This window comes from Pinus tabuliformis, chromosome 1_2 (assembly GCF_031772625.1).
Source record: "Pinus tabuliformis cultivar Carrire ecotype Pingquan chromosome 1_2, CPIR1, whole genome shotgun sequence".
NCBI classification, from domain to species: domain Eukaryota; kingdom Viridiplantae; phylum Streptophyta; class Pinopsida; order Pinales; family Pinaceae; genus Pinus; species Pinus tabuliformis.
In genome coordinates, this window is record NC_142298.1 from 676,189,909 (window position 1) to 676,217,625 (window position 27,717).

The following is a 27,717-nucleotide window of genomic DNA, read 5'->3' on the forward strand; positions in this document are numbered from 1 at the left end:
TCAATAACAAGGTTAAGGCGCTCCTAAGTCAAACTAAATCCCACTCCAATGGAGGAAAGACTTTCTTTGAGTTCTTTGTTCAAGGGCAACACGACTGACTCTAGCTGCCAACAAAATATGGAAATGTCATTCCGTTCCCACTCTTTTTGGAATATATAATTTTTTTTGACTTTTTATTTAAGTTGGAAAAAGAATAAAAGAATGCTATAGTACAGTGGAAAGAAAGAGTGTCAGAGAAAAAGATGATCTAGTTCTTGGGAGGGGAACATTCCTATGCTCAATGCAAGGAGGCGAAACTAGTCAAGCACACTCAAAGGGATGCTCTTTCCATGTGTAAAAGGACGCATCAAGTTGCAAAAGCTAAGTGATTGCATCGTTGACTTTCCAGAAGACATTGTCAAATAAGTGGCTTAAACACGAGTCCAAGTGAAGCCGGCTCAAGGGAAAAAGGTGAAAATAGTCAAAATGCAATGCAACAATACAACTCAACACAAAGGAGCCTCTAGGGTACAAGGCCAGAAATTAGCGTGGAAGAAAGGAGAATGTGTCTTCAACGCATCAGTCATGGAGGGACTAAAGAAGACTCCCAAGCCTACTCAGTATAACAGCATGGACAACCAATGTCAACGAGGATCTAACTAAGATGCCCCTATAAAGGATGGCTCTACCATAACATCATGATTTAAAAAGATTGGGAAGTGAAAATGGTTTGCTGACCAAGATACATGGGGTCGACCCTACAAGTAATGTATCGCTGAGTGGAGGCTAGTATGCAAGATGCAGTAGAAAATGGTTTTCCCTAACCTAAATTCCAGCAATAGAATGATACTTGCCATGACGGGTCAGTGGTCATGGGATCGAAATAACATCTCGAAGAAGTCTCCAAAATTTCCTGTAAAAAAAACCCACTCTCGACAATCCAAGCCCACAGGTCAAAAAATCCCTGAGACAAAAATCAATTTTTGAAAAAATATTTTGTAATTTGAAAGTTACATAATGGCTTTTGGACTCACAATTTTTTCATCTTTGTTTGGAGCAAAGAGCTATGGAGCAAAACTAAGCAAGCTTTCCTCTGAAGAATTGGACCGTTCGAATCACCCCAAAGTCTCCAGGTAATCCTCAAATCCTACTTGTAATGCTTTATGATAGTTTTTAAAAGTTTTTTCAAAGTTTTGACCGTGGGAAACTATGCCCAAAAATTCAACTCTACATACACTCGGGTTGGTTATGAGTAACCCGCATATATGATGGCCCTACATGTGACTGTGTGTAAAGGGAACCCACGTGTACGCAAGATAAAGTTTTAACATATAAATTAACGATTGAAACTTCAATTTTTTGCAGGATGACTATCACTTGGAGGGAAAGAGAGCATACCACCATAGATAATGAGATAATGAATGATCAAAATGCATTGGATTCTCTAAGAGGTTGTGGCTTACTCAAATTCTTCAAAATGAAAAATATGAAAGCCAATACGCGCTTGCTAAAACTTTTGATCCACTACTAGAGCGCAAAGGATGATGTTTTCATGATCGACCATATGCCTCTATGGATTTAGGTCAAAGATATCTATTTCATTACCGGTCTCCCCTGAAGAGGGGAGGTTGAATACTCGACAGGCAGGACGAGAGGTAGTCTTTTGGTGGAAGACTATGTCGATATATATTTTCCTGGACATTTAGAGAAGATTGGGAGTCAAATTCCAATAAAAAATGTGGAAAGTGTATCCTTGAGGATTTTGCTATTTACCATTGCATGAGTAAATGGGTCAGCTTCCCTGCTTCAGGCGTCACGAGTATCTATGAGCTTGGAAGTGGAATGTCTTACCATAGTATTTGACTAGTGCACGCCTCTTCTAGCTAACATGAAAAGTCAATTGACCTCTATACAAAAGGTTCTAACGAAGAATTTTGGATATGGAACCATCTTGTGTTCATTCTTCTTCGAGAAGGTACCTGGGTGACGTCCCAAGGTATCAGTGTCCATCAGCAGCCCTAGAGATCCATGAATGGGTATATGGGTGGACCCGATGAAGCACCTTGGGAGCGGTGACATGCCCAGATCGACCTTTTATGATGATTTTTTCACCTGGTGGGATCAACAGATCATCGCGGTTGATGACTACCCATATGCCGACATGGGTTTTTGAGGAGATTCAGAATTAGTGTTACCACCAAATGTGGCATGGGGAGACATAGGTAACAATTTTTAAGTTTTTGTGAGTTTTTTTAAAAAAATGGATTTTTTAATATGAAATGAACTTAAAAAATATATATTTTTGATGAGATAAAATACTGACAAAATATAATGACCATGTTCCAGATGTGGGTCTAGTGAGACCTGATGGATTTTCGAGGCACAGGTGTCGTGGAAGAGGGTTCGAAGAGACGGCAGCTGAGACAGAGAGAGTCCTTTATGCTATTCTGGGCTCTGCCAGCTTGTTCCCTTGAAAGTCAATTAATTCATAAGCCCCTTTTTTCAAAACATGCTTGACTATAAAGGCACCATACCACATAGATTTGAACTTGCCTGCCCCCAGGGCGTCTTTGTCTTGGTCATAGACTAAGATAAGGTCGCCTTCAGAAAATACCCGAGGACGAACAACTTTATCATATTGAGTTTTAATCCTCTTCTTATGGGCTTCATTTATTATGGCTACATCTCGACGCTGCTCGTCAAGATGTTCCAAATGAACGAGGTGTTCTTTGAGACTAGATGTCCCCGAAAGAAGTTCTACAGCTAGCTTAAGGGATGGAATTTCACATTCGATAGGGAAGATAGATTCCAACCCGTAAACTAGTTAAAAAGGAGTAAAACTAGTGGCAGTCTTAACTGAGGTTCGGTATGCCAAAAGTGTCGGATACAATGTGATTTGCCAATTGGATCGAGTTTTATCAATTGTCCTTTGCAGGATGGTCTTAAGGGAATTATTCACGACTTCAACCTTCCCATTGGCCTGAGGATAATATGGAGATGAATGCTCCTACCGTAAGCCCAACTTGAGAGCCAATTTGGTCATCAGTTGATTTTGGAAGTGACTGCCATGGTCAGTGACAATCTCCCTTGGAATACCAAATCGTGAAATAACCTGGTTGAAGAGAAACAAGGTTGTTGTCTCACTATCATTTTTTAAAGTAGGCATGGCCTTAGCCCACTTCGTAAAGTAGTCTACGGCCACAATGATGTACTTGTGATTCCCTGTCGAAGGTAGATTACAAGTAGTAAAATCAATGCCCCACTTCGTAAATGGACCAACAGTGATAAGAGGGAAAAGTGGAGATGGATGCACACGCATTTTCCGAGTATAAACTTGACAAGGATAGCAACATTTGACCGCTTCAATACAGTGTTTTAAAATTGAAGGCCAAAAGTAGTGTTCTCACAAAAAAATTTAGGTTGTTGCAAGACCTAATAGATGACCACCACAAGCTCCACTGTGGCAATCATTAATTACTGACTTGGTTTCTTCCAAAGTTAAGAAATACCTAAGGATTGAGTCAACCCCTATGTGATATAATGTATCACCAATAATAACATAGTTTTTGGCAAGGTGACGTAACTTTCGATGCTCATCTTTGGAGAAAGCAGGTGGAAACTTCGAAGATATATAATGATATCTCTGTACCAGGGATCCTATGAAGAAATGAGGAATAAATGTTTGTCGGGGAAATTTTCCTCATAAACAATAGCTTCCTCACAAGGCAACTCCAAAATCAATTCTGTAAAAACTAATGACTTCTTAGATTTAGCTGACAACAATTCGAGATTGAACCCTTGCAGAATAACAATCCATTTATTATACTTGCCCCCAATCACTTGCCTACTGAGGACAAACTGAAAAGGATTGATAGCCGCTAAGACGAATGTTTTTCGAAGCAGAATGTAATGAAGAAGCTGCTTAACAACATGGACAGCTGCCAAGGCCAATTTCTCAATGGGAGAATAGCGTAGCTCTGGTCCTACTAAGCCTCGACTCAAGTACTAGATTACATGCTCACTGAGAGCATCATCCTCCTGAACCAAAACCATACCGATGGTTGATTTTTCCGCAATGAGATACAAAAGGAAATCTCTGCCATAATCTGGTGGACTCAATAATGGAGTAGAGGTTAATTTTTTTTTCAAAGCATCAAAATATCGTTGCGCGAAATCGTCCCATAAAAATGGAACTCCTTTATTAAGCAAACACATAAATCATTTGGTAATCATGGCGTAATTTGCTATAAATATCCTCAAGAAATTTACCTTTCCATGGAGACTTTGAAGTTGACATATGGAAGATGGGGGAGTCAACTAAATTATTGCCTCAACCTTGAAAGGATCAACTCAAATCCCTTCAGTCGATACAATGAATCCTAACAGCAAACTGGATGTGACCGCAAAATCACACTTATTCGAATTCAACTGGATTTTATAAAAATGACATCTCTCAAAGACTAATTGAAGGTGCCTGGGATGATCAATTCTCTTGCAAGAATGAGAAGCTAAGCCATCCAAGTATGCTTCGATAACATGTTTTATGTCGTGGAAAGCATAAGACATGGCCCGCTAAAAAGTAGCTACAACATTTTTAAGGCCAAAAGGCATCTTCTTGTATGAAAACATGCCCCAAGGAAAAATAAAGGTTGTCTTGTGTTGATCCTTTGGACGGATAGTAATTTGATTGTAACCAAAGAATCCGTCCATGAACGGAAAAATTTCATTACCTGCACATTCATCAACAATTTGATCAATAAAATGCGTGGGGTAATTGTCTTTTGGACAAGATTTATTTAAATCCCTCAAGTCGATACATACTCGGATCGTTCCTTGCTTGTTATCTACCGAGACTAGGTTGGAAACCCACTCAGTTAGAGGAACGGGGTATATGAAACCCACCTTAAGCAGCTTTTCAAATTTAGCTTTAATAGCTGCCGCTTTTCGAGGATTGACCGATCGAAGTTTTTGATGAATAGGTTTGGCGTTTTCGTATGTCTTGATCTCATGCTGGACTATAGATGGATCAATTCCAGGGATTTCCTCATAAGACCAAGTGAACACATCTCGAAATTATTTGAAGATATTAGTGTAGATTTGAATTTCTTCAGCGGAATAGTCAGCTCCGATGAAGAAATTTTCGATTGTGTTAGGATTCCTAGAGATGTTCACAAGTACAGTTTGTGAGATAACCGACATGTTACCTTTAGCAGAAAAATGTGCTGGAGCCAAAGGGTTTGAAACTATATAAACATCACTAGTAGACAGATTGGACAAACTAGGTTCAACTTCATATAATGGAGGGAGAGAATATGAACGATGATGTAAATCATCCCATTGGTCGATCCACACCCATCATTGCTTCCAAAATTTCTTCTTCAGATGGTCAGACTGTATCCAAGCAATCCAGAACTGAAGTAGAATCGAGGGTCCAAGCTAGAGCCACATCACCATCTAACTCCTCTAGTGAAGAAGGAGTGGGATGGTTGTCTATAGAGTTAACTATAGATTGATAAGCGAGTTCTGCTGCAGACATGGGAAATGCCATTCCACCTACCTGCCCTCCATCTAATGTGGTGGTAGATGAAGGTAAGGGCCAAGTGTCCGAAAAATAACGAGTTCGAAAGAACTCTTTCCGAGAAGGTCCCCTAGAGGATGAAATCGCATTAATTCTAGCTGTAGGAGCATGGAGTTCAAATATACCCATTAAGGGAGAGTACATCCCAACTCCTAAATTCTCAATAGGTTGATGGGGATTGTCCACCAATGGAATGGTAGAATCTGAAGTTGCATGAGAGTCACCTAGAGAATAATCTAACTGATCAACTCTAAAAATCCTCCCCTCATGAGGAAAACAGAGGATGCGGAATAATAATGAAACTATGGCATCCATCTCATAAATCCAATTCCTGCCTAAGAGGAGGTTATAATCCATGTTCACATTGATGATTTCTACCTCAATATTCACTACCATTCCCCCAACACAGATAGGAAATGTTGGGATAATCTTGTGTGGCCTATGAGAATGTCCATCAAATGTCGTCAAAAGAGTCGGCGAAGGAACAACTGAAGGTGATCCAATGGCCTTCCAACATGACATAGACATCACACATGTGGAAGCTCCCTCATCTATAACAGTCCGAAAAATATTGGTCTTTCAATATGTGGACTTTATCTAGAAAGCCATATGGTGAGGAAGTCTCTTTTTGACATTCAACATATAAAAAGTGACCACTAAAGAATTCTTTGGGTCTACTGTGCTAATTGCCCAAAGAAAAGCACTTCTCTGAGCAGGGAATGACTAGAGTACCTCCAATGCTGACATAGTACAAGGAATTTGAGCCAGATCTTCTACAATCGAGTAGTACTGGTCTGCCCTATCATTAGGGTTAATAGTTGAGCGCTTTGCAGAGCCTTTCGGTATCCCAGGTATAGACTCAATAGAGGGTCGCTCAATATGAAGTGGTTTTGTGTCTTTGGGAACATATTTAGCCTTAGATGTTTCTGATTCACAATAATCCTGTGCTTGCATAGTGATGTCTATATGAGAGCTCATCATATAAACATTTGACGAATTTTCCCCTTCCTGGTTGTCCCCGACAGAGGTACCAATATTAGAATTTGCACCAACAAGTAATTGTTGCCCTTGGGGAAAATGGTTAGTTAGAATAGCTTAGGATCTAGAGGACCCTTATTGTACTAATAAGCATTGAGCGTCTTGCATCTTAGGGTAGAGATGAGTCAAATGATCTCCATTGCATAACCTGCATGGAAATTTTACATTTTTCTTGGACTCTTTCCTACCCTCTCCGACATCATTGCTAGGTTTGTTTGCATTTCCTTTTCCTTCCTGGTTATTCTTCTTAATTCCTATCAAATTGTTGATTTCCTTTGGGGTTAGTGGTCTGGACGATGTTTATAGAGGTAGGTTGGGAAGGTGTAGGTACAGACAGTGTTGCCTGGGTAGAAGAAGCAGTTTGTAGAGACAACTGTTGTAATTGATTCAATAGGTTCACCACGTTAACATCAATCGATCTGACTATACCATCAGCATGGGGACCTGGTTTCGGTTTGGCTAAATCAACCTTAGATCTAGGAGCATCAGGTAGAATTTTCTGAAGAACCCTAGACTGAGAATATATCAGTTCCAATTGTTGGGCTCTGAAAATGGCCTGCTCTTCCATATAAACACCGGAGAGAGACACATCCTTTGAGATCTTAGGTTGTAATGATTTGAGAAACCATTTGAGAAGGAACTCTGGCAGGATTTCAGCTTTGATAAGCCTTTTCCTCCTCCTCCATTCCTGGATGTGATCTGAAATGTGAGTTGCAGTGTCTTGTTGAAAGTTAGCCAGAAGTTCAGTTCCAGCTTCATATCGGACAGGCAATTGAAAATGGTTCAAAAAGACATTAGCCAAATTTAAAAAAGAAGTATAGGTGCCCCCCGACAACTCTATATATAATTTGGCCCCATTTCCTGTTAGGGTGCACTGAAATAACCTCAACCTAATCGAATCATCTATCAAGGATTTGGATGAGCACCATAAGTGAAATGTGGTTACGTGGTCTCTCGGATATTCAGCACTCTTCCCTTCGAATTTTGGGATATCTAAGGGAATTTTAGTTGGGACTAGAGGCCAAGCCAGATTGTACCAAATCAAATCATTTGTCACTTTAGTTAATTCTAGCAAGTTCAGCGTGGCCAAAAAAGGGAGTCGTGGCGGACCTTGGGAATTCCATCCAATGCGGGCGGGGTTTCCAAAGGTCTGAAAAGAATGACTTGGATTTTGAAAAACACCAATTTACCTAAAGTAACTTGTAGAGCCTACCGAGCCAAAAGGTGCTTCTTGTGGTCCAGTAAAATTTGGAATTTGACCAAATCCTACTGAAAATCCTATGTAACTAGTGAAGTTACCCCCTAACGAAGTGTTAAAAGGAGCTGATAGCCCCTAATAAGGATTCCATGTATTAGTAAAGGGTGGAAAATTTGAAAACGAATTAACTGAAGAATACGGCACATTCCCTTGTTGGGCGGAATAAAATTAATTCCCAGCTCCTATCCCACTAACTGCAGGGTTTTTCCAACTCTGGAATGGGTTATTACCTTGACTTGTAAAGGAAAAAGGCATGACCCTACTATTGGATTGGAGTGTGGTATATGACCACTTCAAAATGGGAAACCCTAAAAAGAAGTCGATCCGCTTATCATGGATGTGGAGGCAGTTGATGGTATGTTCAAAGGAACTGAAGGAATCCCGTGAGACGGCATTCCATAAGGGATAAATCCAAAACTAGATACAGTAGCCTGAGAACTTCCACTCATTGACGGAATGGAAGTAGACCCAAATATACCCGTGCTGGAAGTAATAGAAGGGATGGAAATAGTTCCTCCTCCTTGTACAGATATGGGAGTCTACACACTCTCAACACTCGTCATAGATGCCATGCATCCAGCAGTGGTCATCAAAGGAATAAATGGGTGTAAACCTGGGTTCGAACGCCTATGAGTCAGGGTTTTGACGTACAATATAATGTCTAGATTATTAGGAGGAAGAGGAGAAATTAGAACTGCAACCGACTCTGAAAGCTCTTCAACTTCGATATTATCTTCCCACTGAAAAAGGACTCGAGAAAGAACTGGTGTGTTCCTCTCTAACTATCTACTGGTGCCAACTCTATCTTGTGAATTAATGACCCCAAGCGGAGGATCAACCTTCGATGCGCCAGCTGCCACTGGTTGAAAACCACTGGCAGAATTTCTCCTATGCCTTCTAGGAGAAGGCTCCAGACTCGTAGGTGATAGCCCACAAAGTCTCCTAGACCGTCGATATGGTCGATCGGCCACTTTGAATAATTTAAAAGATCTACTTAAAGACTCAAAAAATTATAAAGCTAGGATGACTATGAGCAAATAACACTCACTAAAAAGTCCCTAAAGATATCAGCAATCAAACAATTCTCGAGTATTTCTACTCTGGGTGATTAGGACTAGACATCAAAATACAAGAAAGTTAATAACAAGGGCCTGTCAAAAATAGATTGGGGTAATTACGCCCCAGGCCTACTAGCAAAGGTATCAGAGGCAGTTACGCTAACCTCCAGACAATAGCCTTTGCCAGTGCAAGCACCCAAGCTTCGCAAGGGTACCCTCCAAAAGTACTATTGAACGTGATACAATGTCAGCCTTAGGTGCCATGGGATTCCCCTTCGCAGCCACATGTGTGATCCCTAGGATAGGAAACTATGGTCACCAACTCGTATTAGAAGCCGGGCGGAATAGTCATGAGGCAGGATCCAACAAGTAAGAGAGGGGGTACCTCTCATCCTTATCTTCACTCTCCCTCATGCTTTACTCCTAGTTACGGAACTTTCCCAGTCTCGCTGACGCTATTGGATTTCGCTCATTAATCAAACTTCTATTTTTTGTAATTTTGAGCGGCCTTGGAGAGTTAACTCTCCTCTCGCCTAATCCAAGGCCCTAATAAACCTAAACTTGTTGGTGTATTCTGATGACAACATAAAAGTTCTATTTTATTTTAATTAATAGCTTGATTTTAATGGTTGTTATTTAAGTCAAGGGTAAAGATGGGAGTGAAACCAACGATGTTTGTATGACGCTATAGAAATAAATGAAAAACTAACTACATGAATGCAATCATTTTTCTTCGATGAAAAAGAGATCTCTATACGAGTTCTACGAAACTTCTACAAAGAAATGTAATTTTTCTCTTCTTTTCTTGAAACGCACTTCACACACCCAAAAACTAAAAGACTAGGAATTCTTTAACAATGCAAACTACCCTAATGCAAGATATCATGGAGATGCAAGATCCTAAATAACACTTAAAAAGCAAAAGAAATTGTTTATAACTAACAATGAGCCAACTTAAGTACTGAAGAGGATACAAATATTGAACACAAAATTTTCTCCAAACAAGAAGTGCAAATTGTAAAAGATCGCAATTCACTTTCAACAACAAAAAGAAACCATAAACCAAACTTGGCAAAAGAAAAACAAAAACAAAGTTTTTTGAGATCTTTTCTTTTTTAAAGAAGCAACCAAAACAACTTTTTGAAATCACCAAAATGCTACGAAAACTCAAAAGATCGAAAAAAAAGCACAAGGAGTCTTTGCAAGTTACAAACTCAAAAATGAATGAAAACTTGAGCAAAAAGACTTCAACTTGTACAAAACGACGCAAATAGCAGCAAAGAGTTTGACAAATTGACCAAGAAGCCGAGAAAGAAATACTTCCAAATTCGTCAAAAAGACTTTCAAAAAGCACGAAAAGCTATGAAGCCACAAAACAAAGGAGAGCAAAGAAAGTAGATTTGAAATCCAAGCTTGACACTAAAACTGAAAATAATCGCGTGTTCTAGAGGACTAGAACAAGCAAGAACTTCATGATGAAGTCTTGTGTGCCAAAACACAAATTACAAACTTGCTAAAGAAGCAAACCTAAGCCAAATATTTTCAATGAAGAAGACACTTCAAAACAATAAGCTTGTAGAATAATTAAATTCTTCAGACATCAATTGACCACACAGAGACTGAAAAGACCAGGTAAGAAATCTATCTAGGCTGAAAGATTTAAAAAAACAATGCAAAAATTTGTATACGCGACTGTGTGCAAACATAGGGGTGTGCACATGCGCTCCTGACACAGGAAAATCACATATACGTGAATTCACTTTACAAAAACAAGCATTTATACATGACTGTAAACAAAGTAAAGAGTGTATACAAAGCTTTGCAAGAAAAAATAAAAAACAAAGTCTAATCCAAAAGATCAAACTTGAGGCTTGGGACTCTAGTAGACCAAATAAGAATGTAACCAAAAGCAAACAAAAGACTGAGCCCTGATTGAGAATGAAGAACCCAAACCAGGAATAACGATATTGTTATCCCCAGTGGAGTCGCCAATTCTGTTTCAAGTGAAAGCACCCTAGGGCTTTGGGTTAGAACCCCAACAAAGCAGAATCAAACTACAATAAGAAATACTCAAATAACTTAGGCAAGATGCTTATATTATCAAACTATGTAAGAGTGACCGTACCCAGATTTCCTTCGTTCTAGTAGGTCCCATAGTGTTCAAACCCTCTGCAACTCTCGATGTTCTTCAAACCTGAAAATCATTCAATTCGAACATACATAAGAGTATAGAAGTAAAGCATATTCATGAAATTGACTTTATAACATGTAAATAAATGATTGATTATACATCAAAACGACATTCATATATGAATTAAAACAAAATTTGATGCATATACATAGTTAATTTTGAAAATAAGACAACATTTCTTTTATTTTAGTATGCTATAAATAACATGGAGAGAATTCACCTGAGTCTTTCTTTGGCTCCAAGTGGAACCATTCTCCATATTCGTCCTATCCCAGCCTTCAACAATCTTCTTCCATCACCAACACCATGATATCTCAAGCAAAAGAAAGGATATCTATAATCAAGGAAACAAGGGTTTCCTGAAGCTTGGGTAAGTGCATGAGGCATAGGGATTCATCAGACTCGGTCAAGGATAATCTCAGTATAGTAACTCTATCTCTTCTCTCCCTCCTTAAGGCCTTCCCATAGAGGTCTATTTATACCTCTCGCAATTATTTTTTTAGTTGGGGAAATAGTTGGGCCATGGGCAATAGGAGGTAACCAATAGGTAAAACCCGTGAACTCCACCCAAAATTAAGGAAATTTAATTTTTTAAGTGTTTTAATACATATACGCGGGTTGGGTATTGACTGACCCACGTGTACACGCTTTTATCTCAGGACAAAGTAGCATACAGGGAATAAAACACTGTTTTTATATATTTGGACCAAGTCTGGAAGGAGGGGTTGCCCTAGGCCATAAACAAAGCATCATATATACCAAGAGTGGTAAATGGTGCTATAAAAGTTTTGAGAACATTGAGGTTGTGACGTGCATGCCACAAATCTAGGGAAAGCGACACTTGGTGGGAGGTTTCTGAAATGATTCTTGCATGTGACCTCCAACTACTAAACGTAGATCCCTGAAACAAGGGATGCCTTTGCATGATGCCTTGGGAGAAGTAGCCCATGCATGCAGTCTTTTTTGCTCAGTCTTGGAGGGAACCGATCAACTTAGCTGAACATGCAAGAGGTTGTTCGACTACTTGAAGGAAATGCGCATTTCTGGCTAGGAGATGGGCTGACTGCCCAGGAGATTTGCGCAATTTCTGGGAAGAGCATCTGACTGCATCCCAGATTTACGCAAATTTTGGCCTGAGCAACCCTGCTAGGGAAAATTGCACAATTCCTGCTGTGAGGGTTAACTGGCAGAATTGTGTAATATGGGAGCCTAGCAGGCTGCCAGTTAGGATTGCGTAATTTCTGGAGGGAAGTTTGGTTGCCCTCTAGAAATGCCCAATTTTCTTGGGGAAGATGCTCAACCTGTAGCTAGACCAAGTCTGGGTGAACAACCAGTGAGGGGAATGCATCAAACTATGATCGACAAGCTGCCTTTGTGCAAGAAAAACACTGAAGCTTGTGAACTTGATGAAGCAAGGCAAACTGATGTGCAAGGTTGGTAGGGGGGCTCCAAAACGGGCTAAGGCAAAATTTTGGAGGGTGTTTGTAGCCGCTACAATAGGTTGGAGAGGTCTCATATCCATTCTAAAGTGGGAAGATCATTGGATCCTCACTAGATTCCTTTAGTGTTTCTTCTTGTTTCCAAGGAAAATCTGAGAGTCAACATCCTTTTTGGAGCCATTATTCGAAAGTGAAGTTTGAAAATTTCATTTCCCTGGTAAATGACAAATGATTAAGTATGTGACTTGGTGGTGAATAGGAACACACCAATTTTTTTTTTTGGAAGTTCCAAGAAAATATTTCTTTGTTTAAATTGTCACTTTGTGACTCCTATTTTACTTATGTTCTTTCCATGGCTTTTTCATTTGCATATTTAGTATCTTCATGATTCAATATTCTTAATTTTTCTAATATACCTAGTTTTCGTAATGATATGCCTGAGACAAATGTATGGGAAAACTATCTCCCTTAGTTTCAAGAAGATGATGATGATGATGTCCCTGGTCAACATTTGAATGATTGTCATGACTATATATAGGGTATTGAAGTTTATGAATAATACATTCAAATGAAGTTGTTCATGTTCTCGCCAGAAGGTGACACACGAAAATGGTACAAGGAAATTTCTCCTGGGAGCATCTCTTATTTGAAGGATTTTCATGTAATATTTCATGAACATTATATATTTATGTAACCCTCTAAATCACTTAGTGAATATTATTTTGATTTGAATGAACATGTTGATAAATCTAATTTAGCATTTCAAGAAAGAAAACATTATATCAGTCATGAAGAATACGAAGTTGTAAGTTGGTAGGATGAATCAAATGATTCTAAAGAGACATTTTTATTCTCTCTTGCTTTACAAATTGAATGTATCACTGAATAGGACATGATAATAACATTTTTTTAGTTACAAGGAAAATCCTTCTATTATAAATTAAGGAATACATTTATGTGTTAAAGAATGTCAGAATTTAATGACCAATATTGAATTTGGTTTATCCCTATTTGACTTCCCTGATCATAGTAATAATGAAGTTTGTGAAGAATTTTTTTTTAATAAGACAAATATAAGACACCTAATTAGAAGTAATCCACATTATATAAACTTCAACAATTAATTGATCATAATGATTTCCAATCATATGATTTGGTCTCTTGGTCATCTCCTACAAATGAAAAGGCATGTGATGATGTTTTCAATAATTTTGATTTTGTTTTATTTGATGTTCATGTCGATTATTATAAATAACCAATATATGATGAATATGATCATGAAAAATTAATCTCCTATTGTAATCTTGAAATAGGTGATGATTCATATACAAGTTCCAATTTACAATCATTGTGTAATTATGATACTTTTGATACTAATAAGCATAATCAACATGGGCATGTAATTAACATAACAATTTTTAATTTTCCTAATAATGAACCTGTCTATGATAGTTATGTAAAGGATAATGAATTTGACAGTCTTGATTTCCCCTTTTCTTATAACAATCATAATGTGCAATAATTCCACAAATATATGAATTTTCATGGGACTAAACTTCTTACAATTTTAGAAAGCAATGAAAAGGGATTTTATGAAAAGTATTCCTATGTAGGAAATTTTATGCTTGAAAGGTTTTATCAATTGAACATTCACACAAAGTACTAATTACTTTGTGGAAGACTGGATGGATGGGTTTTTCAAAGAACATTAATATATTATTACCTATACATCTACATATTCTTGGGATTTAGATTAGGTGAAATAACTTCTTTTTGAATTCACTTACAATACTATTATTTTGGATAGGCATGGAGCCCATAACTAGGGGGTTTTGAATTAGTAAGTTTTTAACCTAGTTGCATTGGATTTTTTATTTCTTTGATTAGTTTTGATATTGAAAAACACAAATGTATATAAATTTTGTACAAAAAAAACCTTTTATTATTTTGATTACATATACTTTATGGATGTAAAACTAAAAATGAATAAATATGAAATCCTTGCACATTAAAAAACCTTAAGTGATCTGAAAAATAATGAGTTATGGATTGAAGTTCCTTCCTAGTATATATCATATTAATGAGTTTTGCAAATAGCACTATTTATTTTGTTCATACTAGAAGGTTTAAGGGTAATTAGTTTTGCTAAAAAGGCTTAGACACCATCCCTCTACTAGTTTCAAAGTTAATCTTGAGTATTTCTTGACCAAATCTTTGTTTTATTCACTCAAGTCTTACACATGAATATCATGAGAGGTTATATTACCTTATGAATAATAACCTCATAAACACAAAATTTTATATTTTTAAAATCTAATTATACTAAGACTATTTGTTGTACTAGTTATATATACTTATACTCCATGCATGTGACCTTCCTTGATCACAAGTACTATTTTTTATTAATAGAAACTAATCCTTTTTCAAAATAGGGAAAGCATATAAATCTATTGTGGCTATGGAATCTTGCTAGTATTGGAGAAATATCAGTGATACTAGGCTATCCTAGTGTATAATCATCCCATAATTAAGTAAGTTGCTTCAAAATGGTGAATGCTGATATCTTCACCAGGGCTACGAATGCTCGTTGGCAGCAGAGCAAGGTCAATGGTATTGGGTTATCCTAGTGCATAATCATCCCATAATTATTTAGGTTACTCCAAAATGGGGAATTTTGATATCTCCACCAAGACTATGAACGCTTGTTAGCAACAGAGCAGGGTCAGTGGTATTGGGTCGAATCCAAGTGCATTATCAACCCAAATTTTTTACAATGAAAGAAAATCAAATCTTTTGCAACATATGGTTATATGTGAATGAAAATGTGGTGGAATTTCTTTAGTTAGGATAGTGGATGACTCCACTGAGGCTATGAATGCTTGCTAGTAGTATTGTAACATTCGATATTGGAAAATCATCTCGAAAAAACAAAAGGGGAAACAAATATCCCGAATAACTAGTCTCAACATTGTTAGTTCAAATTTACTCTGAGATGAATGTCATACTTGTGTTTTTAAAAATGGTACAATATCTTAATAAATAACTGTAAGAATATAATAATTTATATATGGTTTTGAACTACCCAAATAAAGGACGAGACACATATCAAGCTATGATCAATGTAATGTAATTCATTACCATATGGATTGAGCATACTAAAGGGTAGAAAAGAATGTCTTATATTTTAATAATGACTTGATTCATCAACCTTTATACGAGGATCTTATATGATTAATCAAAATGTCATTCTTATTGTCAGTCGGATGGGGCATTAAAATGCGAAGAGTTTTCAATCTGTTTCTAGGATAGATGAGGGTTTATATTTTTCTGCATTAGAAGTTTGCGTCTTTTCTCTTCGATAAAAAAATAAATAGTTTTGAAACGTAAGAACATTTTATTTATTTTATAACAACCAAAATAATGTAATATTCCTACAAAAATAGAAGATAGATGATGTTAACACCATTTTTTGGCATCGTTGTTGGTGATTAAACCCTGGTCACCCTTGTGATAAGACGTTGACTCTTAGATTATTTATAGTGACAAGAAATAAACTTAAAGGAATCCAATGAGGATCTAATTATCCTCTTTCTTTGAGATAGATCCTCTTCAACCACAAGGGGTATTCCATGTATTTGATGCTATCTATATAGGAATGCAAATATTACAATAAAAATATCCTTTAATTAATGATAGACTAGATTATAAATAAAATATTTTTTAAGAAAATATAGGTGTTAAGGCTTAGAATATGTGAAACTTATTTAATAGATAAATAAATAATGACTAAAATATAAATTCCAAATATGCATCACGATCCTAATATAACATGATGGTTAGAAATAAAATTAGATTTAAAATAAAAACAACAGACAAATAAGAAAATTTAGAATATGTTGATGTATATATCCAATTGAAATGTGCAGTAAAAGATATGATATCATGTACATATATCATTTCAATATGCGACAAATAAATCAAAATTTTGACTTAAATTTTTCTAAATAATTTATATTTGATAAATATTAAATCAATAATATGTATGAAGGACTAATAATGTGATCATGTCATATCATCATTGATTGTTCATGTATGCCAGTAAAACAAGATAAAATGAAAGAACAACAGTGTAAAATAAATAAGAAAAATAGAATAGAATTGGTATCATTATTATTCAAATGAACCATGGAAGGAAAACATAAATAGTGTGTATAGGTATAATTCCCACCTGCGTCATATCACTCAAATTCTACTTTAAACCCTCTAAATAGTATATATTAAGAAGTATTAAATCAAATATGTATGAAATATTTACTATATGATCATGTCAAATCAATAATCATTCACGTTTACTAGTAAATACAAATATAAAATAAAAAATAACACATGAAAGAAAACAAAATGAATAATAATAAAATATATTAAAATCCCACTTTCATAATGAAGAAGACCAACACAATATGTATGTTATTCCTTCAAAACAATAAGGTTTCACATCCAAAGCCAACTATCTCATGATTTAATTATTTTTATAACCTTTATATCTTTATGAGAGTTGGTTACTATTCTATTTCGTAACCTCCCATAGAAACCCTATGATAATAATTAATTACATTAATTTATTTCTCCTTAAATCCATATAGTGTATCAAAATACATTATCCATTTGTTGAACTACCTATGTTCAAATATTTAATCTCTTTTGAATTTATTTTCCTACATCATAAAAGAAAAAATAGAATTAGTTTTTTACATGGTGCTTTAAATAAATTAATAAATTCATTTTTATTGCCTCGTCAATATCTCCTTAGAATATAACCATTTATGTACCTGATAACTTATATACAATAATTTAATTATTATTTGATTTTATCTCCACGTCACATTAGTAAAAAAATTCAAAGTATAACACAACCCTAAAATATGAAATGCATTTCACGTGAAATGTATTTCAAAAAAATTAATGTTTTTCAATAAACTTATGCAAAAAAAAAAAATTACAATAAAAAAAATTCAACACATGAAATTTATTCACATAGATTTAATAAAGAAGAAAATCAACTCATTAATCAAGATGCTAGAATTAGTCAAGGTTTTATTATGAATCATTTAAACAATGGTATTAAGGTGGAGTAGCTCATATCCATATTTACAAAGTCGAAATTATTGTTCAAATCTTTAAATTTTCCATCTTCTAAATAAATATGTAAATTGTTTGGGCCTTTATTAGAAATAATCATTTTTTTGTAAGTTGAAATTATATTCATCTGGCAAAAGAGATATACATCCGGAGTAACAAAAAACTGGTGGTATCACCCTGACTAGGTGTGTTGACCATTGTTTCCATCATGTGACAAAAATACAAAAAGGATACTAAGGAAATCATCCTTAAACACCAAAAGACAAACAACACATAGAAAACACATGAGGGCATGCTTGTCATCCGACGTGATGGACGCTAGGTTATCTGGTGTTGTTCCTGGAGGAGGTGGAGGGCGGAAGTTGCACTAGAAATGCCCTTTGAAGTGCACCATCAATATCTCTAACTTTTCCACTTTTTCTGAAAGATGGTTTTGGCCATGCCAGACCACCACCACGTGCTCTCTAACCTGGCACTGAAAGTAGTACATCCTATCTAAGGTGGCAACCAGCTCAACATGATCCTCCCTTTGGATTGTTTCATCCAACTCCACTCAATCTAGCAAAGTTTGAATTAGCTCATGACAATTATCTAGACAACAATGTTGAATTACCCGCAGGCTGGGAGTTGAACATCTCCCATACCCCAAGCTGACTTTACCATGATGTCACACACTACCACATCACTAGGGTTACTAAGACCACCCTCCATGAAGGGTCACCTACTCGCTACCACCACAAACACCACACACTCTAACACCCATCTTTTGAGAGCAACCGAGAGTCTTGCCACACTAGTGTGTCCCAGCTTCCACCATTCCTAGCTCCACAGATTGAATTGGCATGTCCTGGTCCCTGTGCCCCTTTGAGCCTAGCTTGGAAGGGAGGGAGGAATGCCCACACCGAGGGCAAGGCCATATTTTGAATAGACCAGCAACAACACTACATGTACCCATATCAAGAGTGTCAGAGCCACTGACAACCTTCAAGGCCTTACCCACTACAAATCGGTAAGACCACCTCACTAACAACCTAGACCTCCCATTACCCAAACTACTCCATAGACAATGACATGTTGCAACATGACTATTGCCACTCCACCAATAGTGCACTCCAATTTTCCAGCCCTTCATACACCAGATCTTGAGAAAATAAAGATAAAATGGATAGGTTGATCTCACCCATGGCTGAAGATCCCCAAGTGACCTCTCTCAAACAACACCAACATACTTCCATAGGAACTGTTAGCGCTTGAAATTTCACCTCAGGCTGAGAAAGGTAAACCTCAAGGCAACATCAAACCACTTAGCCTCGTAGCTAGCCCTACGGGGCTGGAGAGGGCTCTCTCCGGTCTATCTCGGTGAAATCTTCAATGGATGAGATGACCAATAGGGTAACACTGATTTTAGGCTAGTAAACTGATCAAAAAGGTTGATTTGGAGTTTTTAGGGTTTTTGGTGGCAAATTGAGGGGATGGCAATTTTAGGTGCGGGGATTGGACACAGTTTCTGCAGGGGGTTCTTTGGGGCGAGGTAGGAGACAATATTGATGCCTTTGATTGAGGTGGATGGTCAGGAATGACAGGTGAGGAGCTACGGAGAGCAAAAAATAACTTTGAATTCTCCTTAAATAGTAGAAAACATTGAAATTAAACAAACTTAAAAGTAGAGCATGACAGTCATGAATTCTACTTTAACACTTCATTTGTTTAATGTGCAGAAGGAAAATTAAGGAAATGATTCACATAACACACTTACAAGTACATAGAGAAACACACCATCAATACATGTAACCACAAGAATCTTAAAAAAGACTGCAAAACCCTGGTCTTCCTTAGCCAAAAATTGCAGAGATACAGTGAATAATACAATGATAGCTTTTCCCTCAAGAGTCCAACCATGAAAATGAGCAAGAAAGTACATAATATAGATCATCTAACCTCTTTCCCTGCCTCCATAGGTCTAGCTCACTATCCTAGGAGCTGTTTCAACCACTTCTAAACTAAGCACTACAAACTAGGCAGTCAAAACAACTTGCCTCTATAAGCTAGGAAACCAATTCATTCCTTTAATTTTCACCTTTTTCATGAATGAATCTTCTAGAAGAGGTACATAAGAGTAAAAGTGTCATAAAAGTACATTAATTACATCAAAGAGGATAATAATCCACCCCAAAAAGTCAAACAGGGTCAAACTGCGTTTTTCTGAGCTGTACACTAAAATTTGGAGAAGTTTGCCTGACGGGTCGCGCGCCTCTGCCTGACGGGTCACGCGCCTTTGGGACCACATTTGGGGCACTTCTAGGTGGAAATATTGAGCAAGAGTAGGCTTGTTGGAAAGGCATGTGAGTCTACTTTCCAACCCAACTAGAATTTTTAAATTTGGTGGTCATTTGCTCCTCCAAAATTGCAATCTCCCAAGACTGCTTTTTGTGTCTCAAAAATGTGGCAGAAAGTCATTTTTTGCTTGTTTTTTGACTTCCCGGAGGCCCAAAACTTCATAAAACCTCAAATCCATTGATGAGAATATGTAAATTCTCATGAAAAATCTGGAAATGCTGAGTTTTTGCAAAATGGAGTTGCCAGGATGAAGGGTCGCGCGGGGGGTGAGACCCGTTAATGGAGAAAACCTGTAAATTGCCTGAAAAAACCAAAATTTACCCAAAATACTCAAAATTTCTTGGGATTTGTGTTTTGGCTAGGCTATTTAGTTCCTTGGTCCTTCAGTGAAGCCTCGGCCAAGATATGGAGTGGATCGGGCCTCTTTCTTCGTTTTTGTGCTTTGGCCAACCGCCTTGGATCTAGCGATTGCAATTTTGACATTTATGCAAAACCATAACACCTGTGCAAAAAGTGAAGGAGGTTTTTCGTCTTTGGCATGTTATGGACAAAAAACTCTCTCAGTTTTCCAAAATTTATCTTTTATTGCTCTAGAACATCATTTGAGTGCGACTTGTCTGGATGTGTGAAACAAGGAATTTTGTCGAAATGGAGCGAAATGAAGGGGATAGGGGGCTTCTAAATTCTTGGGGAAATTTTTGGGAGTGTGGAGGGATGTTAGGAAGTAGGGGAAAGTGGAATCTCAGAGATTGAGCGAGGGGAAGGGGTCCAAAAGGGCAAAACACAGGCCAAACCTAGAAGATTGCCAGTTTGTAGCTAGAAACTAGGGTTTGTGCGAAAATGAGGAATTTGGCGGATCTAAGGGATGGGAAGCATTTAATAAGGTACTTTAAGGATAGGGGAAGGTGTATGAACATCTGGATACAAGTTTTGCCGATGATTTGACCATCCAAGAGAAATTCGCTTCAAAACCCTAGGAGAGGAAAATGGCCTTACCTAGGCACAACTGAAGCATGGACAAGGTGTAAAATGACTCATTAGACACTGAGATGATAATAAAAACCCTATGAATGATGATAGACTCAGCTGAATAGTGACATAGATTGGCATTTGGACAACTTTGAAAATAGTGAGAGCAAACCCTAGACCTAATGCCTAGTGACCAAATTTTGCTTGAAAACTCTTTGAAATGACAAAATTTGACTTGGAAACTCTGAGACCACTTTGTAAGAGCATATTTGATCACTGGAGGAAGGCTGGAAAGACTGACACTAACAGGAACCTTCACGGAGGCAATTCCACTATCTTCACAACACATAAGAAAGCACCCATTGAGATGCAAGGAACACTAATTCTCAGTCCAAATGCCTCAGAAAGAGTATCCCACACATAACCACCACCATCCCCAACAACACCAGCAACTATACCACCACCAGCAGCCTCCAACAGACCAGAAAAATTACACCTTCTAAATTCCAACGTAGCTAGAAATACCAAATTACCCTAACCACCTTAAACTGCACTGTGTATGTGCAGAAAATCACGGGTTCTGCCTTTGGAGAAGAACAATCATAAATTTACACTACCAATATTCAGAGAGGAAGCTCGATAGCCGCCACCCTTCTCTGAAATCCATTGTCGTTGCTTCTGTTTTCCCACAAAATACCAACTAGGAGCAAAACAATGAATTGAAACACCAACACAAAATCCATAGAAATGATCCATCCCGCTCCTTAGTTCTATGTTGTCCACACTCACCGATACATTAAGATGTTTCACACGAGCGCATTGACAACCCCCAGTACGCCAGTTCAGACGAGAGGATAGGGAGGCCAGTCCTCCACCAGCACGCCAATTATTTGCAGCCATGGGACTCAGTTTGCCACGTGCTCTGAGATTCTCACCCCCATTAGGGATTTACTAGAAATAATATTAATATGGATTTAATAATATGTTTTTTGAGTTTTAAAAAATACCCTTTATTATAAAAAAATTATGCCCATCAGATGGTGAGGATAGACAAAAAAATGTTCAGGGGTTGGGATCTAATGGGATCCAAATGATGAAATTTTATTTAATAAACAACTCTCAATTATATTAAATTTCAAACTGCACGTGAGTTATCCCTATTTTCTAGTTTGAGGGGTTTCACATTTGTGAAGTGAACCCTCATATGAATATAATACTTTATGATGTTTGGTTTTGTGTATATTTATTACATAGTAGCTTTTTTAATGTTTTAATAAAACAATTTTTAACATTAGCTTTCATTTTAATCTAATATCATTCATGTACCTGTAAAGTGGGGTTTTTAAATGCTTTTACTTTTAATTCTTCTTTATTCCTAACTACATAGGTGTAAATAATTTACACTATCCATTTGAATTTAGCCTTGGGTGAATGAATCAGAGAGATGGAGGTTATGTGGGAATTTAGGTTTTTTTCTTCCTACAAACCTTCGCCATGTGTTGCCTCTAGATGATATTACAGTTTTCAGTGAAGGAAGGAAATAGATATAGGATTTAAAGCTCGAAAATATCCATGGTAGTGGTTAATTAATGATTAGGGTTTTGTACTCTAATAAATGGTGTTCCTATGGTGGCAGATTGTCACCAAATTTCGAGGGAGAGTGAGGGCACAATTTTGAAATGATATCATGATTGTTCTCTCTACTCGACTAATGAAAAGGTTCACTTTTTAAAAATGAGCCTCATATTTTGTAATAGTGATAGCGGCCAGGTAGGCCAAATATGTTTTCATTGTGCATGCGCACCAGTGCCAAGTTTCATTTTCCCATTTCTATCAGCCCCTTGTCTCTCTTGCTAACACATGCATGGTGGAAATCTTGTATGCAAATAAGTCATAGTTTGTGCATAGAAGAGATATTATATGACAAGGTTTCCCCCCTCTCTATCTTAGTCTACGAATGGTCGATAGGTTGGAAGAGTTGGATTACGAAATATTTTAGATATTCATTAAAAATTTAAATGGGATGTCCTCTTTATTATGGATCGTGGTTTCAATATTGGTGGAATGCCTAAACAAAATTATTGAAATTATTTTTTGCATCCCTACCCAGTTCCCAAAGCCTACTCTTTGAAAGGAAAATACTACAAGATTCTTTCCAGTTGAAGGACTATCGAATCTCACAGAACTCCACCATAACTTTGAACTTAAGGCAGTGAGGAGATGCATTGGGAATCAAATATGCTGGGGGATCTTTGTCTTACAAATATTGGCCCAAGGAAAGGCTCCAAATCTAGAAAAACAACCTCAATTCATCAGAGAGACCTACAATGCAGAAAAAGTTGAACAAATGCAAACCATGGAGGTTAATCTTCCAAAGGTAAACTACCTTTTCTATGCACTCCAATCCAAAGTTGTGATTTGTCTATTCAATGTTTTCTAGCCTAAATTAATGCTTTATATTAGTTGGAATTTTCTTCCTAGACTTCTAATTGTGATATCTATTTATGCTCCAAAAGGTTTTTTATTATACAATTTGAAATGAGAAAGCTCTAAATGAGGGACCCTAGCTTTGGGGAAGAGTTGGAATCTTCATCACCCCTTGTTTTCTATATTTTGATGTGAAAAAATTAGTGGTTTCAACAATGCTATTTTGGGTGAGGTTAATAAACACCCCCATCCCTTTCTGGCATCACAAGGTTCTAGAAGAGATCAAAAACACCTTAGGAAAATTCAAAAAGATGGACCTTGAAACAATAGAGAAGGGTCTATTTAAGTTTTCCAAAATACGCATAGAAATAGACCTCAAAAAAGGTCTACCTAGTCACATTCATTTGAAACACAAAAATTTTCAATGGACCCAAGTATTAGCATATGAGAAAAACTGAAGAATACATGTCCTTAGGGAAAAAAGTTTCCAAAAAATAAAAAGGGGCATACCCAAAAATCAAAGGGATGGAAGCCTTCCAAACTATACATTTTAGAAGAAGAAGAAGAAGAAACAATGGAGTATCTTCCCAAGGTAGCAGAAGTAGAAAAGAAATTCCAAAATGGTTCCATATCCAAAACACAGAATGAAATTGAATCATGAGAGTTTCAGGCATCAACACAACAGGAAAACGAGGCATATGTAGAACATGGGTCGGGGGGCACAAAGAGAGATCATGCTTCTAAGTGTTTGGACTTGGAAAAAGAACCCTTGCAAAAGACAACTGGATGTGAGCTAGATATGGTGGTTGTTCTAAACATAGGGGATGGAAGAAAGTGCAGAAGAAGAAAGACAAGAAGTTAAGTGGTTATCATCACACTAAACTTCCAAGTCCCATACGTATTTTTTTTTATAGTTTTTTCTTTCTATTTAGCCTATAAGGTGAGAGGCTTATCTTTTGGAATTATTTCAACATATGCATAATGTAATTTTGTTTTTCTTGTTTCAGGATGAATAAAATTATGGGTCTTTTCCCTTTTGAAACTTCTTCATTAGTTTTGTGTCACTCACTAATCTCCTCTCTGTTATGATCATCCATTATTTACTTTCATAACTTAATCCATCTCCAATTATTCCCCTTGGATCATATATAAGAAACACATATTAGTTTCATAAAAAAAATTCAAAATGATTTCAACATAAAACAAATTTATTTCCTTACCTCATCTCGTTTTCTTACGTGGATATATCACCATTTTCTTGAAATAGCTTTGGAAGAAAAATTTACAGGAAAATATTACACTGTACATACTTCTCTTTATGATAATTAGGTTATTCTCTATTTGAGAGTATAAACTTATTTTAACACAAGAAAAATTATATTGAATTCATGCTTATGTTAAATTTGTATTCTAAATTAATTCATATATGTTAAAGTCTTGGAAGAGTGGAGAAACCTAAATAAAAAGGAATAGGTTTCATGTTTGACTTTGAATATAAGTTATTTTCCAATTTTACCAATCCAATTCAAAAGAGAGATAAAAGTTAGGAGGATTAAGATGGAGGATTAAATTTATTATTAGGTGGAGAGCCATGAGGGAGTGGAAATGTGATTCTAGAGTTTGATATATACAACAGTTGAAAATTAATGAATTAACAACAATAAAACACATTGGATAAAATGATGTATGTGTATTAATTATTGCTTCAAATCACGATAGTATTTCACACATGTGAATGTATTAAAATAAAGAAATAGCCTTATCCGTACATGATTGATTATTATCGTTATATAAAAGGAATTATGTTTCTAAAATAAAATTCACTTTTAGGTAATATTTAAGAGTTTATCCTCATGTATTTACTTTTTATCCCTATTTTATAGGCTTATATATGGTGTATGATAAGTTAAAGGTAGATGATAATATGACTAAGCAAACTTTGTTTGGGGAGAAAGATTTTGATTAAACTTCACAATACTGATGCAGGATTTAAATGTAAGGGGTAGTTTAGGATAGTGAAAAAGAGTTTTGAGAGATATAACGAACCTAGCAGTAATGATACAAAGGTTCATGCGAGATAGAATTTATAGAGTGTTGTAGCAGCTAAAACCACCCTCCAAAAGTTTGCCTATGCTTCTTTTGGAGCCTTCCTTCTAAACCACAACAAATCATCTTGCACTAATCCAGGTATCCATGCTTTTAATGACACTTATAATTTTAATCTTGGCTTGTGTATTCTCACTTAGTTTATTTTCTACCCCTCAAGTTGATCTTATAACCTAGTCCCACAATAGTTCTGGGCTTGCCTCAGAAAACTGCGCAATTCTTGAGGGAAACTAGCCTTTCTGTTGGGAATTACGTAGTCCTACTTTCCAGTGAGACTTGAGATTTGGAAATGTGCATTCATGGAGAGGTAGCCAAACACTGAGCCCAAAAACAACACATACCTTACTATGCTCAGAAACTTCACAATGCATGAGCCGAAGAATTGTTCAGTCCTTCCCAGAACTGCACAATATTTTGAGGCAATGCATGACAGTTTTCCCTGAAAAAGAAAAAAGAAAAACGCATCCCTAAAAATAGGGATCTATTTTTAGCAACCCAAAGGAGGTACTTGAGCTATTTTTATAAACTTCAGCCAAGTGTTACTTTTTCCTTGATTTTAGGAATGCATGTCACAAACACTAACTTGGGAAAATATATTTAATCGACACTGCTAGAACTCATTTTCACACTCGATATTCAAGCTCTAGCATTCCTGATGAGATCAAGGAGGCTTCAGTGCAATTGTCGTTTCTTTTTCGGGTGAGTTTTTATTTTCTCGTTTTTTTCCACTTTTTCTGTCACTTTTTGTTGTTTAGCTTGTGTGTGTGTTGTTTCACTTGTTTCTTTGAACATGTTATGCTCCTATACCAATAAGTCTCATATATCATGATTGATTTGATGAGCTATGTAATATGTTCATACCTTTACTTGTTGCAAAGGTTTTCCATATTATCAAAAAATTAAAAAAATGTAAAGAGGGTATACCCTAAAAGAAAAATCAAAGGGTGAAAAGAATAAAAAAGATGGTCAAAAAAATGAAAGAAAATGAACCCCATCAAAAGAAAGACCAAGGAAAGTGTGCATGTCTAAATGCCACTACTTTTTACTCTTGTGTAATAAACAATTGTGTGCAGCTTATTAACTTATGCCACAATTGATGAACAATCAAACAGCTTAAACTTGGCTAGTTCATATTTGAATTTCATGTTTTAGAGATAGAGAATAAAATCTGACCAAACTATTTAATCTTGGCAGATAAGTAGATAGGTAGAGTGAATAAAAGGAGCTCAACAATTTAATCTGAGCCCTTGGGTGTAATAAGGTTAGATTTAGATAGATTTCTCCATGTAAAAGAAAAGAAAAGTTTGATAAGGGTTTGCCAATCTAAGTGCACCCAAATAAAGAAGAAAAAATGTTAGGTTAAAGTAGGTAGGGTAGGTAGATGATGTTGCAGAATTACATGTGATGGATAATGACTCTAAAATGTGTTAATCTTTACTTTCATCACAAGTACAAGGAAGATATTACACTGAAAGAATTTCAAGTAAGGGAAGGTCAAATACTTAACTTCCCCCTTCATCTTTCCTTAAATTCTCACTAATTTCCCCTAAGTACTAAGGCATTATAAAACTAGAGGGGCTCAAAGCATTTCTATGACTTCTGGAGGGACCGGACCCTCGGCCCAATAATTTAAAAGCCTAAGTACTTAAAACCATCCATAAGTCATTCATTTACTTTCATAAGTCTTTTCCTAAGTAAAATCCTATTTTACTTAGGAAAATTACACAATACCCCATAAAAACCCTTTTTTCATTCAAGCCTAAGTTAAATACACAATTCTAATGTTTTTTACTTGGCGCTTTTTCATTACATTACCATATTAACTATTAACTTATATTATATAACTCCCGCACAAAAATTCACCTTGTCCCGTATTATTTAAACTATTAAAAATCCCAAATTTCTATATATCCCGCCCCTTTGGTTAAGTTATAACCATAAATACATTTTAACTGGGATTAACTAGTTAACCCGTAACTAGTTAACAGCCCTAATCCCCCGCTGCATTAATAAGGGATTAATTAACCCTCACGGTTAATTAAGAACCTCCCCGACCTATCATACCACCCCCAATATAATTAATTAAACCTTAATTGTGTTGGGCCCGCCATTGTTATATCCCATCGCATCGCGCCTCTCGTCAGCTGTCTGATCACATCTTACACATCCAACGACTATCATCGATATCGTGCACCCCT

General features: G+C 36.5%; 1 pseudogene; it reads right to left on the reverse strand.

Moving 5' to 3' along the window:
* The window catches only part of LOC149207491 (uncharacterized), a 67,883-nt pseudogene extending 45,997 nt beyond the window's left edge, over window positions 1-21,886 (reverse strand).
* Window positions 21,887-27,717: the final 5,831 nt, after the last annotated feature.